The sequence below is a fragment of the Capricornis sumatraensis genome, chromosome 14, assembly GCF_032405125.1.
Source record: "Capricornis sumatraensis isolate serow.1 chromosome 14, serow.2, whole genome shotgun sequence".
In the NCBI taxonomy this organism is placed as follows: domain Eukaryota; kingdom Metazoa; phylum Chordata; class Mammalia; order Artiodactyla; family Bovidae; genus Capricornis; species Capricornis sumatraensis.
The window spans coordinates 26483681-26501222 of record NC_091082.1 but is presented as its reverse complement, the minus strand read 5'-3'; the positions used below and the strand labels follow the sequence as shown (position 1 = coordinate 26501222).

At 41.3% G+C, this 17542-nt stretch overlaps 1 protein-coding gene across 1 annotated transcript in view; it reads left to right on the top strand.

The window, feature by feature from the left end:
- Nucleotides 1-17542, top strand: part of USH2A (usherin) — a 930103-nt gene that overhangs the window by 863224 nt on the left and 49337 nt on the right. The gene's annotated exons all lie outside the window — the stretch shown is intronic.

Sequence of the window (17542 nt, the reverse complement as noted above, 5' to 3'; positions counted from 1 at the left end):
TGAGAAATACTGCCCCGGAGGGTACAGGGATGTTGCTATGCTACTTAAGCTCGATTTTCAGGTGCTGATTTCTTAAATCAGTGGTTCTCATCCCTGACTGCACATTAAAATCACCTGGGGAACTTTAACAACATTCCGGTTGCCAAGGCCCATCCCCCCTGTAGTTCTAATTCTGGGGTGGGTCCAGGCATCAGTGCATTTCAAAAGGTCCCCAGGTGACTCTAATGTACAACCAGGGTTGAGAATTATAGTCCTAAAGAATCGTAAACTGATTGCCTAAGTAAGTGAACCCAGCTCCCCAGGAGTGCCTAATTTACATGATGATAATTGATGGCCAGCCTATTTACCTTGGTCTGTCCATGACTTTCCTGAATCAGAGTTCTCTTTATTGTTTTGGTATGAAGCTGGAAAGAGGAACAGAATATATAACCTGATAAAGCTCATGTCTTCAATTAATCAAATAATTTCATTTGCACTTCCTCTTGGATTTTGTTTGGTTATGGTTATTTCATTTTGTTTTGTTGCTCATTTGGGAGGGCTGGATTTTGGTGAGAAGAGTTAACACTGACCATTATTGAAAATGGGAATTTTCTAGTTTGATTCATTTCAACACAGCTTCTAGATTGCTGGGTTTCATAAAACAACAGAAGATCTGAGATATAAATCACAGAAATTTGAAATTTTTTGAAAAAGATTTATTTATTGCTGTGCTGGGTCTCTGTTGCTGTGTGAGGGTTTTCTCTAGTTGTGGCAAACAGAGGCTACTCTTCATTGCCCTGTGCGAACTTCTCATTGTGGTGGCTTCTCTTGTTGCAGAGCATGGGCTCTAGGGCCTGCGGGCATTAGGGTGTTGACTTAGTAGTTGTGGAACTTGGACTTAGTTGCTGTCTGGCATGTGGGATCTTCCCAGACCAGGGATAGAACCTGTGTCCCCTCCATCTTCCCCTCCATCAGCAAGCAGACTCAATGAGTAGACTGCCAGGAAAACTCAGAAATTTGAAATTAAAAAAATATATATTTCACAAGGATAAATGGGCTGACTTTGCTGAGTGATGAAGTGCAGGTTCTCATCAAAGAATAAACATTTGTGAATTTCAGATACAATTTTGTTTACCAAAACCCAATTTTCAAACAACTCTGCAAATGTGTGAATCGTACCTAAATGAGATGCCTCTTTGCTAAATGAAATTCTTCCAGTGCACAGACCTTTTCCTTAAATAGAGATTATAGGCTTGCTATGCTACAAAATACTTACACATCTGGTAGGATTTTTTTTTTTTTCACATTCAATACTCATTTCTATCATCAATGCTTTCAAAATTGGGATGTACAAATATATATGATATAAAAGCTCCACAGATTGTACGTGGGGAAGTTCTTAATTGTTCAGCAAGCAAGTTAAGATAGTAGTCTTTCCACAGGCTTCAGAGAGGGACCTGGGTGTGTGTCTACTTTTATAAGAAGCTTCAGCTTTGGCCTGCGGGGAGAGAGCCAGTGAGTGGTTCTCGGTAATTGCGCCTTCATAGTCATACACCCGCTTACGGCAACGATGACTCATCATGGATTTACGAGGGCTGTCATAGCTCCCCTTTCATTGAATCCTGCTGTCACTGACTTAATTAGCTTTCCTGAAACTTCCCCACTTTGACAGATTTTTTTCAATAAGCACCCACACACACGCAGGGTCTCTGAAGGCTTCGGGGGCCTCGTGACTGGATGACTGAGACACGACAAGTCAGCCTTGGAGGAAATCCCATGTGTGACTCACTGGCATGTGGGTCTAATCTCTGAGCCGCCCAGAGTGGCAGTCTGCTACTTACTAACAGACCGACACTGCCCCCAAACAGTTCTGTCCGAGGATTTATGCAGGAGAGGCTGGGAGGAATGGCTATAGGGGAGATGAACTGGGGGTTCCTACTGTTCCTGCCCCAGCGGCTATGGGACGACTCCAGGAGGGGACAGTGGAGGCCTTCTCTGTACCAGCCCCCACGGAAGATTCCCACAGTGTGGGCGACAAGCTATCAACAGAAGTGAGGAGCAGGAAGGATGGCAGGTTTTAGTTTTTTATCCCTATTTCTGGATCCTTGAGCAAATTAACTTCCTTCAGCCTTTCCTCACCTGGAAGTAGCAGCTCTTTCCAGTTCTAGATTCTGGGGCCCTAAGTGGGGGTGTCATCTACAAGCACACGCTTTTAAAAATTCTCATCAGGGACTTCTGTGGCAGTCCAGTGGTTAAGATTCCGTGTTTCCACTACAGAGGGCATAGGTTCATGCCCTGGTTGGGGAAATAAGATCCCACGTGCCTCTCAGTGTGCCCAAACAAACAACAACAAAATTAAAAATTCCCATGAAATGTTAGCTTCTCTTGATTGGCCTTGGTCATCTATAATTTGAAAATCTCACAGAATACCTGCTGACCCTAAGCAACTTGATTTTCTAATAGTATTTAGGTGTAAGTTGTATCAAAGCATGTGCATGTATAAACAGCAAGGTCCTATTGTACACACTGGGAGCTATATTCAGTTCCCCTGTGGTAAACCATCATGGAAAAGAATATGAAAAGGAACACACGTATGTATAAGTGCGTCACTTTGCTGTATAGCAGAAATTAGCACAACAGTGGAAATCAACTATAATTCAGTACAATTTTTTAAAAAGTCAGTGAGGCTATGAGACCAGCTCATATACTAATAGTCATGTCTGACTCTTTTTGACCCCGTGGACTGCAGCCCTCTGGGCTCCTCTGTCCATGGGGATTCTCCAGGCAAGAATACTGGAGTGGGTTTCCATGCCCTCCTCCAGGGGATCTTCCCAACCCAGGGATTGAACCCAGGTCTCCCACATTGCAGGCGGATTCTTTACCATCTGAGTCACCAGGGAAGCCCAAGAATACTGGAGTGGGTAGCCTATGCCTTCTCCAGGGGATCTTCCTGACTCGGGAATCGAACTGCAGGCTCCTGCATTGCAGATAGATTCTTTACCAGCTGAGCTACCAGGGAAGCCCAGTCATGTCACCACCAAAATGGATATATGGGAAGATCAGTAGCAATGTTTCTGAAACCTAGTTCTGAAACCTAATTCGAATGAATTAGAAGTATATTGTAAAATATAAATGGAAATACCTAACAAACCTAATTTATTCAGTTCACTAAATAAGAGTCCCACGTAGGTCCTTGAGAAAATTTACATCATCCATATGGTATCATAACTATTTTGCTATAATTGGTAGAAAGCCAACTTTCCCTTAAACGGAAGACAATTGCTTCTGTTCACCTGTCTGGGAAAGGAACTAAAGACGTTCCTTGAAACCAAGGAAAAGGTGCAAACACTTTTCTGTATCTCAAGAATCTCTCTCAAAATGCAGGACTGGATGCTGTTAGATTCATCCCTTATCTCCTTTCTTTGCCCCAGATTGTCTTTATTTGGCTTCGTTCCACACCAAACTCTCTCCAGGCATCAGAGAAAATTACTACCCCAGTGCTTTCTGACTCAAACCTTCTCTGTGTTTTGTTTTCCTTGTCTTTGAAATGTGGGTAGAAACACCACTGAACTCCTGGGCTTGTTTTGGGATTAAATGTGTTGATACATGAATGTGCTTAGGTCAGTACCTCATACATAGAAACTATTCACACAGAATAGTAATAACAGCTAGTATTATAACTGTCCCACCTGAGTGGAAATGATCTGGGGTGGCCTCAGCCTGCAGTGGCTTGAAGCAGGGTTTCAGCTCCTGGCCAGAGATTGAAAGTGGCCCGTGGCAACGAAAACCCTGAATCCCAGCCACTAGACCTCCCAGGGCCAGTGGCCAATGAAAAGGTCCTGGCCCATCAGCTGTGTAGAAATGAATTTCCACATAGAGATGGAAAGTAGTGAAGCAAGTAAAGTGTTTATTAGAAGGAAAAAAAAAAGTACAGTGTGTGTGGATGGACACATGGGTAGACTCAAAGAGAGAGTTGTGCCATGCATACACCCACATCTTTTAGCCAAGATGCCTTCCAGACAAGAGGCCCATGGTAGTTGACATTACTTACTATGGGGTGATGCCCCTCCCTTTTTGACCTCCAAGGAGCCTTTCTGTACATGTGTAGTCAGGAAGATCTCCTTGACTTCAAGAATGAGGAATATGTGGTCTTTTATCTCTAATCTGAGTAGAGCTCTACTTCCTCTTGGAAGAGACATCAACTGTTCAGTCTGGGGCCCATCTGTCTCCTGCCTCAGTAAGGCCTTCTCTCTCCCTCTATAAGTCAGTCAAGGGCAGGAATCTTTTGTTTTTTAATTAATTAATTTTTGGCTCTGCACTGACTTTTCTCCAGTTGCAACAAGCGGAGGCTACTCTCTAGTTTTGGGTCACTGGCTTCCAACTGAAGCGGCTTCTTCTATTGCTGAGTACAGGCTCTAGGGCAGGTGGACGTCAGTAGTGGCAATGCCCAGACTCTAGAGCTTCGGCCCAATAGTTGTGGTACATGGGCTTAATTCCTCCTTGAAATGGGGCATCTTCCAGGATCAGGGATGGAACTCATGTTTCCTGCATTGGCAGTGGTTTCTTTACCACTGAGCCAACAGAGAAGCCCGAGGACAGAACTCTTAATGACATACTAACACCTTGTACCTTCTTGTAAACAAGAGGATGGAGAACTGTGGTGGAACAGGCCTGGGCATGAGACCCCCTCCTCCACTTTAGCCAGAAACCAGAGCTGCCCCAGGACATGGAACACAGCAGCCCTGCTACTGTAGAACAGTTAGAATCCTCGTGTTCTCTCGCATTCGATGCTCTCAACCATCCTGTTCTTCCAGGTGAAAATAGTGAAAATCATGCAGGTTGAGCAAGATACTTAAGTTCTCATAGCCTCACTTGCTCATTAAAAAATGGGTGCATAATGAGAACCCAATTTTGTGTGTGGAACAGGATGCCTGCTCCATAGTAGAGCCACCTCCCCACTCTGCCTTCCTTGTTCAGTTACTGAGTCCTGCTCAACTCTGCCACCTGATGGGCTGCAGCACACCAGGCTCCTCTGTCCTCCACTGTCTCCCAGAGTTTGCTCAATTCAGGTCCATTGAGTTGATGATGCTATCTAATCATCCCATTCTCTGCCGCCCATTTCCTTTTGCCTTCAGTCTTTCCCAGCATCAGGGTCTTTCCCAGTGAACAGTATGAAGGATATGACACTGGAAGATGAGCCCCGCAGGTTGGAAGGTGTCCAATATGCTAGTGGGGAAGACCAGGGGGCAATTACTAATAACTCCAGAAAAATGAAGCAACTGGGCCAAAGCAGAAACTATCCTCAGCATCTCACTAAATAAAAGAAGGAGGTACTTTCTTCCAAGAGGGAAAAGAGGCAGGTTAAGAAAACTCTTATGTCTCTCTAACAGTCATTAATACAATGTTAGAATGTAAACATCTCTAATTAAGAGCACAGTTGGTCCTGAAGATGTGATGCTCCTTTGATGAAAGAGTTCAACCTTTCTTGTCCTTGCTACTGTCTTCCCAGAAAAAGAATAACATGTCCATGTTTGCACAGCTAAGATTCTCTCCAACTCTGATAGTCTGATTCCGCATTTCTGTGACTAGCGACATGCTTCAAATTGTTTATTTTCTTGTGCCATAACTCTTAACTCATTCCTTTCCTAAGCATTTTTTTTTTTTGTATTACATTTAGAGAAAATTCATTGAGCACATTGTCTGTTTGGCTTTGGACTTGCATTTAATTAAGTATGAATCCCACTAACGTATTTCTGACCAGTATGGAGGCTGATGTTTGGTTAGTTTCTCCCATGAGATGTAAGCTGCTCCCACCCACAATTCCCGCAGCTCAAGGTCTTAAATGATTTATTGATATTGGCTGACTCTAGCCGTGTGTGTGCTCTAAAACCCTAGAGCCTGAGCGCCACTGCTTAGACTGAAGGCCATCAGGACATTTCGTGAACAGAAATCTGAATTCTGCCACTTGGTGCAGGAACTGTGTCCTTTTTTGCCTTCAGTTTTGTGTTCCAAGAGGAGGTCATTTCTACCTGTTTGTATGAGAGCACACAGGGGCAATACTGGTTCACATGTATGCAGACCCCTGTTCTTTTTCTGTCCCTCATGGTGTCCCCTAGGAGTCTATGCCTAAGCCCCTACTATCGGCAATCTCTACATTGCCTTTGAGACAAGTTACTCATCTGAAGACAGGTTGTTTCTCACCCTCCTTCAGACCCAGTTCATTTAAGCCATGTTTGATCCTCGTATCTCTTGTTGGAAGCTTCTTTGCTGGACATAAAGCATTCAATGCAACCAGATTTCCTCTAAGCAGATGTCGATAATGTAGAATTCTGACCTGCCCCCGTGGCTCTTCACAACTGGTTCCTGCTCTGGAAGGTCGCTGTAAAAGGAGAAGGCTGTCCAAAGTCACCTGAAACTTAGGTCCTGTACGAATATCCAGGAAAGAGTGAGACGTATTTCCTTCTTCCCCTTTAGCCTCTAAGCTGAGAATTTCATAACTTGTCATTATTAAGCACCCACCAAGTTCAAAGTGTATGTTGAATTGCTGGGATTGGAACTAGAAACTAAAAACCATGGACTCTACCTCCCAGGGGCTTAAAGTTTAGTTAATAAAGTAAAGAAACACACCCATGAACAATGTACTCGTAAAAATACGTGAATGGTAGTGCAAGCTGTGAAGACAGAGATTTGAGTGACGGCACAACAGACCTAGGGAGAAACAGACAGGTCCTCAACCAGGAACAGCACAGTCTCCATACCAAACCCTCCTGGACACGCTCTTTCCACTCTGGCTGGATCATCTTGAGGAGCATGGGTAGTTCCTTGATATTAAAGATTGAATATCATTCCATAGGGATTTCCCAGGTGGTTTAGTGGTAAAGAATCTGCCTGCCGATGCAGGAGATGCAGATTCAATCCCTGAGTGAGTAAGATCCCCCAGAAAAGGAAATGACAACCCACTCCAGTGTTCTTGCCTGGGAAATCCCAGGGGCAGAGGAGGAGCCTGGTGGGCTACAGTCCATGGGGTTGCAAAACAGTTGGACCTGACTGAGTGACTAAATATCATTATCATTCCATAGAGACTGTTCAGTCTCACAAAAAATGCTCTTCCAAATCTCTCCATCCTTATGAGCAAATGCCTCTCTTAGCCTACCCACTGTGATTGGTACCTGGGAAAGGTTCAAAATGTTCTCCCCTTTGTCAATCAGGATTTCAGCAGGAAGTAGCGTACTCCCAAACGTGCATTTAAGGAAAATTTAATGAAAAAGCTACATATGAACTGTGGGCAGGGTGAAGAGAATCAACAAAGGATGTTGACATACCTAGGGTCTAGCCATCATTGGGAGCTATTACCTTACCCTCTAGACCTAAAGGGGCAAGGGGAATAAGCTGTTTCTGTAACCCAGTAAATGCTATAGCCAGTGAGGAGGGGCTGCCCTGGAGAAGCTGTGTCCATGGAGAAGGAATACAGCCTGTTGCCAAACTGGGATGCCAGAGAGAGAGAAGGAGAAAGTGACAACTCTCTCTTTTTGTAAAGTGGGCCACCGAGCAGAGAAGGGCCGAGAATGGATCTGGAGGCAAAGAGAAAATACCCCAGACATCCTCCATACCCCAAGTGGATGCTGTTTCTCACCCAAGTTATGACAATGCCTTTCCAAGAGAATTCTTTCTGGGCTGGAGGATCACCTGGCAAGCTTTGGCTTGCCACTCTATGATTATTGATAAAGCACTCAGTAAATCTAAGTACTTGGACTAATGGTTTATTTCCATTAAATTCCAAACATCTTGATCTCTGTGAAGCTGTAACATCTAGAGAAAGTAGCAAAAATGTTAACATATTGAAGTAAATCAGATGCCTTCAACGGAAATCTTTAAGAAGACGGTCAAGACTTTATCTTGTAAATTGATTTATCTATCTGTTAATGTATCTGATCATTACTAAGATGCCTATAAGTGTCTAGGAAACTGAACAGTTCTCTCCCAAAGGCATATTTGCAATGAAACTGGAAACAAAATTCTTTTCTTTGAATAATGCATTCGCTTTCTTCACTGCTTCCTTTTTGTATATCTTGAGGTACTTTTGAGAAATTTTAATAAGAAGGTCAAATGGAGGATGCCATCCGATCAACAAATTTTGATGTGGAAGCAATATTCTGAAAAGCCAGGCTTTCATTTATTCTAACCCTCAGAGTTCTAGAGTGGAGAAGTACCTGGAGACAAAGACACAGAGAGATATGGGTTGACCTCAGAATATGGTCAGGGTTTTCAAGTCTATTGCTGATCCATAACAGCTAAATGGACCCAGAAGTGAATTAGAGAATTGATATTTAGTCTCACTTTCTCTAGTAAGAAGTCATATCCTGACTTTTCACACAAATATAATAAAAACCACCATTGTGTATTTAGTGCTGTGTCCTGCTAAGGACTCTTAAAAGTTTTCCATGCATTAACTCATAATCATCATCTGAGGCAAGGATTATTCTAAATAACAACCCTTAGAAACCCTTAGTTAGTATGCCCAAGGGTACAGCTGGTAAGCGAGAGAACTGAAATTTGAACTTAGAATTCAAGTTCCACAGACTGTGTTCTTAAATTCACCCTCTGGTTGCTCCAAATTGTGTTTGTGTACAGCTCTGGAGCTTTCAAAATCTTAGTAAAAATATTTATAAATGTACTTATCCACTACCCCATTTCTCAAAATTTATATCCATTTTATTGCCCATAAATCTCAAAATAGTCCTGTGAGGTAGATATTATTTTTTCCATCATAATCAGGCAACTGAATGACTGAGCAAACTGCCTAGTCAGGAAATGGCAGAGTCAGAACTTGAGTCCAAATGTTCTGACACCAGATCCCATCATTGTTCTGCTGAAACATAGCGTCCTCAAGTCACCCCATCAAGAGCATGAATTCCTGACCCTGCAAAGATAAACTGACTTAGGTTGTAATCTGGGCTGCAGGACTTATTCTCACTGTGTCCTCAGCCAGTAATTTACTCTCGAAGCCTCCGTTTCCTTACCTTTAAAATTGAGATGAAAAAAAACTTAGCTTAGTATTTTAGTTTTACCCACCAGACTTCTTGACCTCCTTAATCAATAAAAATTGGTCAGAGGCCAGAAAAAAAAATTCAGACAATGCTTTATTGGAGCCCCTATAGCAGAGGGAGCAAGAACAAGTAACAGTTTCCCTTGCTAGCTCACTGAGGGTAGGGACAAGCTGATTCCTTATACGGGGTGAGGGTAGAGGTGTGTCCAGGGTTGGGTTAGAGGGATGGATTAGGTGGTCTTCCCACCCCTTTGGTGATGTTCAGTATTAAGCCAACTTTTTCACTCTCCTCTTTCACTTTCATCAAAGGCTCTTTAGTTCCTCTTCACTTTCTTCCACAAGGGTGGTGTCATCTGCATATCTGAGATTATTGTTATTTCTCCCGGCAATCTTGATTCCAGTCTGTGCTTCATCCAGACTGGCATTTCCGATGATGTACTCTGCAGGTAAGTTAAATAAGCAGGGTGACAATATACAGGCTTGACATATTCCTTTCCCAATTTGGAATCAGTCCGTTGTTCCATGTCTGGTTCCAATTTTTACTTCTTGACCTGCATACAGATTCCTCAGGAGGCAGGTAAGGTGGTCTGGTATTCTCATCTCTTGAAGAATCTTCCACAGTTTGTTGTGATCCACACAGTCAAAGGCTTGGCATAGTCGATAAAGCAGAAGTAGATGTTTTTCTGAAACTCTCCTGCCATTTAAGTGCATTTATATGGATTTCCCTAGTACCTCAGCTGGTAAAGAATCTGCCTGCAATTCAGGAGACACTGGTTTGATTCTTGGGTCAGGAAGATCACTTGGAGAAAGGATAGGCTATCCACCCACTCCAGTATTCTTGGGCTTCCCTGGTGGCTCAGATGGTAAGAATCCACCTTCAATGTGGGAGTCTTGGAGTCAATCCCTGGGTTGGGAAGATCCTCTGGAGAAGGCTACCCACTCCAGTATTCTTGCTCAGAGAATTTCATGGACAGAGGAGCCTGGTGGGCTATCGTCGACGGGGTTGCAAAGAGTCAGACGTGACTGAGCAACTTTCACTTTTACTTCATACATGTTTGGAGCAGCAGGGAAAGTATTTGACTAGTACTTGCCTCTGTATAACAGGAAGTATTGTTTAAAGCATGACATGTAGCAGCAGGTATGGATACTGTGATGTTTGCGGTCATTTCCACCACTTCACTTTAGGGCTTCTCTCTGCGAAACAGCCAGTCTGTGCAGAGTTCGACAGCAGCCTCAGGGCAGTATCTCAAACACATGGAAGATGTGTCTATCTAGGACCTCCTTCAGTAGAAAAAGCAGAGAGCTCAAGCTTTTACCTCACATACCTGTATGACAAGGCTGGCCTTACCACTTACCAAGCTATGTAAACATCTCTGGGCCTCTGTTTCCTTGTGTGTAAACTGGTTATGATGCTGATAGCCCCTCACAGGATGTTGAGAGGATGAAGTAAATCAGCACATGTAATACCCTTATACAAGTATAGTTGCTCACTAGACCCACGAACTACGTTTATATATCCTCCATGAGAGCTGGACAGGACTGAGTTCCTGGTTTCTCTTAGGGAGAGCAAACACAGCAATTAATGGGAGTATGATAAGTTCCAAATTTTCATTATCAATCATTACGAACGTCAAATGGAAGCTAATTTCAGTATTCTCCACTATTATGGAAGCCAGTTTTCCTCTTCTTACATTTTAGAAAAGAGCCATTCATATTTATTGACCACCTCCAAAGGACATGGCTGTGTGCTGAGCAGTAGTGACAGAAGACATCCATTTCCAGTGCGGAAAATGTCTTGTAATCTCTTTGCTAGCTTCACATCTCTGAATTTCAAAAGCACCAGTAGAAGTGAACACAATGTTCTGCTGTACCCTTCTTCCCCTGGGTCCCAGAATTCAATTAAAATCATGTTCCATCTTGCCTGATGCAAAGTGTTTTAGATTAAAGGAGCCTGGAATGCAAGGACCATATCTGTAAAAGCATAACTATAATGGACCCGGCAAAGCACCATGCCAACAGAGATGCTGAAAAAACTCCATTTGACGATGAAAGAAAATCAGATAGGTAGATGGTTAAACAGATAGCTACCCAGAGCTTTCCAGCCAGTGATTCCTTTATGAATGCAGCCTGAAGGACTGTTAATGAATTTTTTTTTAAGTCTTATCATCATCATATCATTTCAGATTTATTGCCTCCTCTTTTTCGTCTCTCTTAACCTCAGTTCTGGCAAAGCCTATTTTGGTGTGTTGCTCTTTGAGCATGCTCAAAACCCATGTCAAGCTACCCTTTAAAAAGGCATTGGTGTGAATGCCATGGGAAAATGTACTCCAAGGTTGCAGATGAATTGATATGATTTCCTTGATTGTATCTTTTTATTTATGAGGCATAATTTATGAGCGCTGGAGAGCAAACTGCAATGAGTGATGACGAACTGCAGCCCAAGTCATAAATCAGGAGCAGTGAAAGAAGAGGTGATTTTGATCGAATCTATTGAATTAGCTGTTGGCCTTAGCCAATATAGGTATCGGAAAGACCTTTTTAATATCTATTTGTCTCTCCTGGGAGTATGATCACAATCTCATTACATGCCCCTAGGAAACAAATAATTTAATTGTTTGCCTGTTAACATGTAACCTATTTACTCTTCTTATTAATTACTGGCATGGCTGTTCATGTTGGACTTGTTTGTTTCTGATGTGAATTGTCATGAAAATATATTCGTATTCTCCAGTTTTTGTGAATAATGTTGGATCGCTAGTGCTGCTTGATGAAACAATATTGTTGAAATGTTTCTGTTTTATCAAGAATTGCCATTTATTCCACAAGGAAGTATGTTATAGAATATCACAGAAGTTGCAGAGAACTGAAAAATTCCTCCGTGTATTAATCCTATGAGAGTCACAGTTATACTTCAACTTGTAATAAACAGCCTGGAAAAAAGTGCAAAATCTCAAAATGCTTCAAGGGTAAGGACAGCCACTGTCACTTAGAGTAGGAGTCATCAGATAAGAGGGGTTTTGTGAAAGATTACTGGATGAATTTGGTTATTCCTATGTGTGTGTGTTCATCGCTCAGTTGGGTCTGACTCTGCAACCCCATGGACTGTAGCCAGCCAGGCTCTACTCCATGGAATTCTTGAGACAAGAATGCTGGAGTGGGTTGTTCTCATTTCTCCAGGGGATCTTCCTGACCGAGGGATTGAGCCTGAGTCTCCTGCATTGCAGGCAGATTCTTTATCTTTGAGCCACTAGGAAAGTCCCGTTATTCCTATGGTCCATTTTCATATGGAAAATGATAACAAATACATGACCAAGTAGACATCAACTGGATACTAACAGTATAGAAAGCATTGCTAGGTTTGTTCTCTTGGTCTTATCAAGACTTGTAGCATTTCCTCAACCAAAAGAATCGTAAGGTATTTTTTATAATTAAGAAACCCTGAAATTTTACAATAAGAATTTCTCTTTGCACTAAGACTGCACTTGTAAAATATTAGTCCTGGGGAATGCTATTTGAGAAAGTTATGAGCCATTGAGTGAGACAAACCATTAAAATGAAAACTACGGTTAAGCATGGAAATTTTGCTAAAGAATAGTTGCTGCTGCTGCTAAGTCGCTTCAGTCGTGTCCGACTCTGTGCGACCCCATAGACGGCAGCCCACCAGGTTCCCCCATCCCTGGGATTCTCCAGGCAAGAACACTGGAGTGGGTTGCCATTTCCTTCTCCAATGCGTGAAAGTGAAAAGTGAAAGTGAAGTCACTCAGTCGTGTCCGACCCTCAGCAACCTATATGGACTGCAGCCTTCCAGGCTCCTCCGTCCATGGGATTTTCCAGGCAAGAGTATTGGAGTGGGGTACCATTGCCTTCTCCGAAAGAATAGTTAGGTCATTAATATAAGCACCCAATGGGCCCCCATGCTAAGGTTTCTAAAGTGTCTCTCTTCTTTCATCCTCACTGGAGTCGTGACTCCTTCTCTTTCTCTTCTACAAAATTTCTTACAAATGCTTCTGTTCACAAACTCTTGCTTTCCCTCTGGAATAAAATTAGGGGGCAAAATATTGAGTGAGAGGAATTAAGTACCTTTTAAAATAGTTATTAATGTTCATCTGGGCTGCACGGGGGCCGGGGTGGGGGGTGGGGGGGATACCCAGCAAGTTCTAGAAATAACAGTGTTTCAAGAAATTTGCACCTGAAGTGAAAACTAGGTGCTAAATGGTCATTCTACAAAAGCTAGTAAACTCTGCTTTGTTTGGAACTCTGGCCACTGTAATAAACTCAGTTGATGATCATTGCAATTGTAACATATTCAGCCAGATACATGCTGTGTGTTTATTTGAATGGCTGAAGGTAATGACAAAAGTAATGCAAAGTGCAATTCTGAATAGACAACATGTGAATAGAAATTGAAAAAAAAAAAAAAAACAACTGTATGATTTCTGTACCTGGTTCTGTAGGGAATAGCTCTGTGTTTCTCAAACAAGACTGGGCACAAGAATCACTTGGAAATCTTTTTAAAAGGCAGGTTCTGAGATCCTTTCACTAGAAATTCTCTTACAGGAAAGCGAAATGATTCTGAAGATAATAGCCAAGGAGCACGTTTGGACAAAGACTCCTCTGAAGGAAGATTTGTAAAAGGCAGTTTTCAACAGATGACAAACAATTGAACCCATTGTTTCCACAGCAGTGAGATTTGGGCAGCATGGTGGCAGATGTTGACATTTCATGTAATTAAAACTTTTTAAAGCAACATATACTAATTAGTCCTACGAGGCTGGGAAAGTGGGCAGAGGATAAATAAAAGAACAATTTTATCTTTAATGGGCAACAGCATAAGGTTGATGATAGTCACTAGTTAGATAACAAAAATTAGATTGAAAACAAATAGATCTATTCTTTTGCTAGTCAGTCAGAAAATTTGGGGTTAGATCATTTTAGTTATTTTTAATTTATTCAAATATTTAATCTATGTTTTCTATGACATCCTCTTAACATTGTAACTCCTTTCATGGTTTCACCCAAAACCTTGGAGAGGAAAGCACCTCATCTCAGCCAGCCCTAACCTGTTCTAATTAATAGCTCTAAGTTGGGAAATCCCTAACTCTTACAGTTATAATGTGTGGGTGTGTGTGTTGTATGTGTGTGTGTATATATGTGCACATGTGCAAATGTTCATTAAACCCAAATGATAAATAGAAACTTTAATCACCTTTAATTTTTTTTTATTATCAAAGGATAAATATGTCCAACTAGATAGTGTTAGTGTGAGGATATTTTGCATAAACAAAAGATGAAATGTATCCTTACTTTTTTTCACTCTTGAGCATGAAATTTGTAAACTATACTTTAGTTTTCCACTCTTAAAAAGTCCCTTCTTTTTTCTGAGTAACTCATATATTGTTTATATCCCCTGGTGGCTCAGTAGTAAAGAATCCACCTGCAATACAGGGAGATGCAGGTTGGATCCCTGAATCAGGAAGATCCCCTGGAGAAGGAAATGGCAACCCACTCCAGTGTTCTTGCCTAGGAAATCCCATGGACAGAGGAGCCTGGCAGGCTACAGTCCATGGGATCACAAAGAGTCAGATGTGACTTAGTGACTCAACAACAGCAACAAGAATATGTGAGGGGAATCTTAGAATACAAATCAGGTGGGTTGGTTTATTAGTTAGGTAAATAAGAGGTAGATAGTTGGCAGATAGATATCGATATTGTGTTAGCCAAAAAGTTCATTCAAGTTTTTTCATAACATCTATGGAAAAATGCAAATGAACTTTTTTGCCAACCTGATAGGTAGCTAGACAGACAGACTAAGTAGGCAACTCTAGCTCTGTTCTCCAGATATCTCATTTCTTAATGTTTATATAGGTTCATTAAAAATAGAAGATCAGAGTATACTACTCACATTTCCCCATACAAGATCTCTGCTTTTTATCTACCATATAAAGATGGACCTAAATCTTTGGGCCATTATTTCTCAGTAAAAATAAACCATAGGCATAATCTGTTAGTATTTTTATCCTGAACCTTAAGCTATACTTTAGTTCCTTTATCTCCTGTTTAGCTGGGCATAGACAAAAATCTACAGCGATTTTTAGCTAAAGGACTTTTTACCTTGAGAGAGAGAAAGACAGAAAGAGAATCAGTGACAGTTTCTTTCTGCCTTTTCTTCTGGTAGTTTGGCATAAGAGATACTGCCTTGTGGTTCAAGTCTTGAGAAATCCATAATGCTTCATTAGCACAGCTTTCTTCACTGTAACTGCTTTCATTTTCAGAGGAGCTCATGTAAATAGGCTGCTCCTGCTTTGCATAAGCATGTTGATTTATATGAATGCTATTTTGATCTCAAATTGATTGAATACTAAAAAGAAAGACTAGGAAAAAAGCACTGTATTATGAAGGTCTCCTCTCAAAGACAAAAGACACTAGAGCCTACATTCATTCCCAGTTACTGATGGGGAATTCTGTATGGCCCAGTTTTTATTTTTTTAATATTTCTAGAAAAATACAGTAAAATACTACATTACTGAGACTCAAATGTTTCAAAATACCATGGGTTAAATTATATTTTGGAACTAGAACTTCACCCCGTAAAAACTCATGCAACACAGAAAGGCATGAGGTCTAGACCTAACTGCCAGCGTGAGCATTAAAAAGTCTTAATAGATTTGGTGCTCAGTAGTTAATCCACCTGCCAATGCAGGAGACACAGGAGATGCAGGCTTGATCCCTGGGTCAGGAAGATCCCCTGGAGGAGGGCATGGCAACACACTCTAGTATTCTTGCCTGGAAAAACTCATGGACAGAAGAGCCGGGTGGGCTATACCGTCCATGGGGTCTTCAAGAGCTGGTCACGACTGAGTGACTGAGCACGAATTAATAGGCAGCTTGCTGAATTTTTATTTTGTCAAACCCAGTTGCACTTTTCTCCTTGTGTTCTTCTCCATCCTTTGTGGCCCCTACTAAAATCCTGTATGCACTTAAATTACCAACCAAAGCCTTACACTTGGCAAAGAGTTTGATATCAGTATGTTCACCTTATTTCGCATCACTTTCTCAAGAATATTTATTTTCTTTTCAAACTTCGTCACTTATTGTGTAATCAAAAATGCTTTCCTACTCTCCAGAAAGAAATTTTCAGTAAAAGAGGTTAGTCTGGAGCACTCTGAAGTCAGAGGCTCTTTCTCATCAGCCTTACCGTCTGATCTCCTCATCAGTTATTTCCTTTAGCTACTCTCCCTGTTGTAAGACTGACCATGGCCGTTCCAGAGAGGGTGGTAAGAGCAGCTGTTGTGTTGTGCCCTGGACCCTGGTTTCCATGGAACCTGGCTCTCGCATTGCTAAGAGTTTTCTGCTCCTTACTTCCCTGGGTCTATCAAAACAAACCTTCGTCATTCAAGGCAACCTGGGTATGCCTGTTTACCCTTGCAAGCTGAGATTTTACCTAATCCAGAATTGCAGGTAATTGTCTATAGACAAGTTATTTAACATTCATAATCCTGAGTATCTTACTTATTTGTATGGATGACATACAGAATCAAAAGCACAGCTTACTGGAAAGAGCAATAAAATTTCCTGGAGAGTAGAATTCTAGTTTCAGGTCTTGGGACTTCTGTCACCTTGAACAAGACAGTCACATTTCAGAGGCTTGATTTCCTCATCTGTAAAAGGGGCCAATAATATATTCTCCAGCCACCTTAAAAGTTGTGTTTGTGAGGACCTAGTCAGTGAACATTTGTTAAAGTGTCTTGTAAAGTATAAAGTTTATACAAATGTGAGTGGTTATTATCCACGTGATGGGAGCAATGGATCAGAGCACTGAAAAGAGCAGGCTCTACTTAGTAAGTAGGTTAGTTATCTCTTTTTTAAAATGGCACATGTATATCAATTATTTCTTAATAAAACTGGGGTGAAAAACAGGGCTTCTGGCAATCCTGTCAGCAACAGCCTGGAGATTTGCTCTTGACTGTAATTCAAGAACAATTCAACATCAGAAAGATTACTTTTAGAGAAATCTGCAAAAAAAAAAAAAGGAAAAAAGTACAGAAACATTTATAGGAGTTAGCCTAACTGCTGAAATCTCTCTGATATTCATTAAATTCTCTTAAAGATATTATTGCTGGGAAAGCAAAATAAAAATGAAACTAAACTCTCACTGCAAAGTATTCTCCTACAGTGCTTCCTAAATATCTTGCATTTGAACATTCCACATGCTCTTTTAACATCACACACCTAGAACACATGTACTATAGAATCAAGTTTTCAAGACTTGCCTTTAAAAGCTCAAAACAAATATATATAATTAAATACATATATATGTTATAAATAGACAATTATATATCATAGGTATTATATGAATTATAATATTCATGTATGTGTATATATGTGTGTATATAGACACACACACACAAAGACACCAAATGCAGAAAAATATGCCTGAAGTTAGACTTGCCCAACATGAAAGCTTACTAAGGAAGACTCCTACTCCTAAACATGCAGACAGTCCGCTCGTATTGCCAT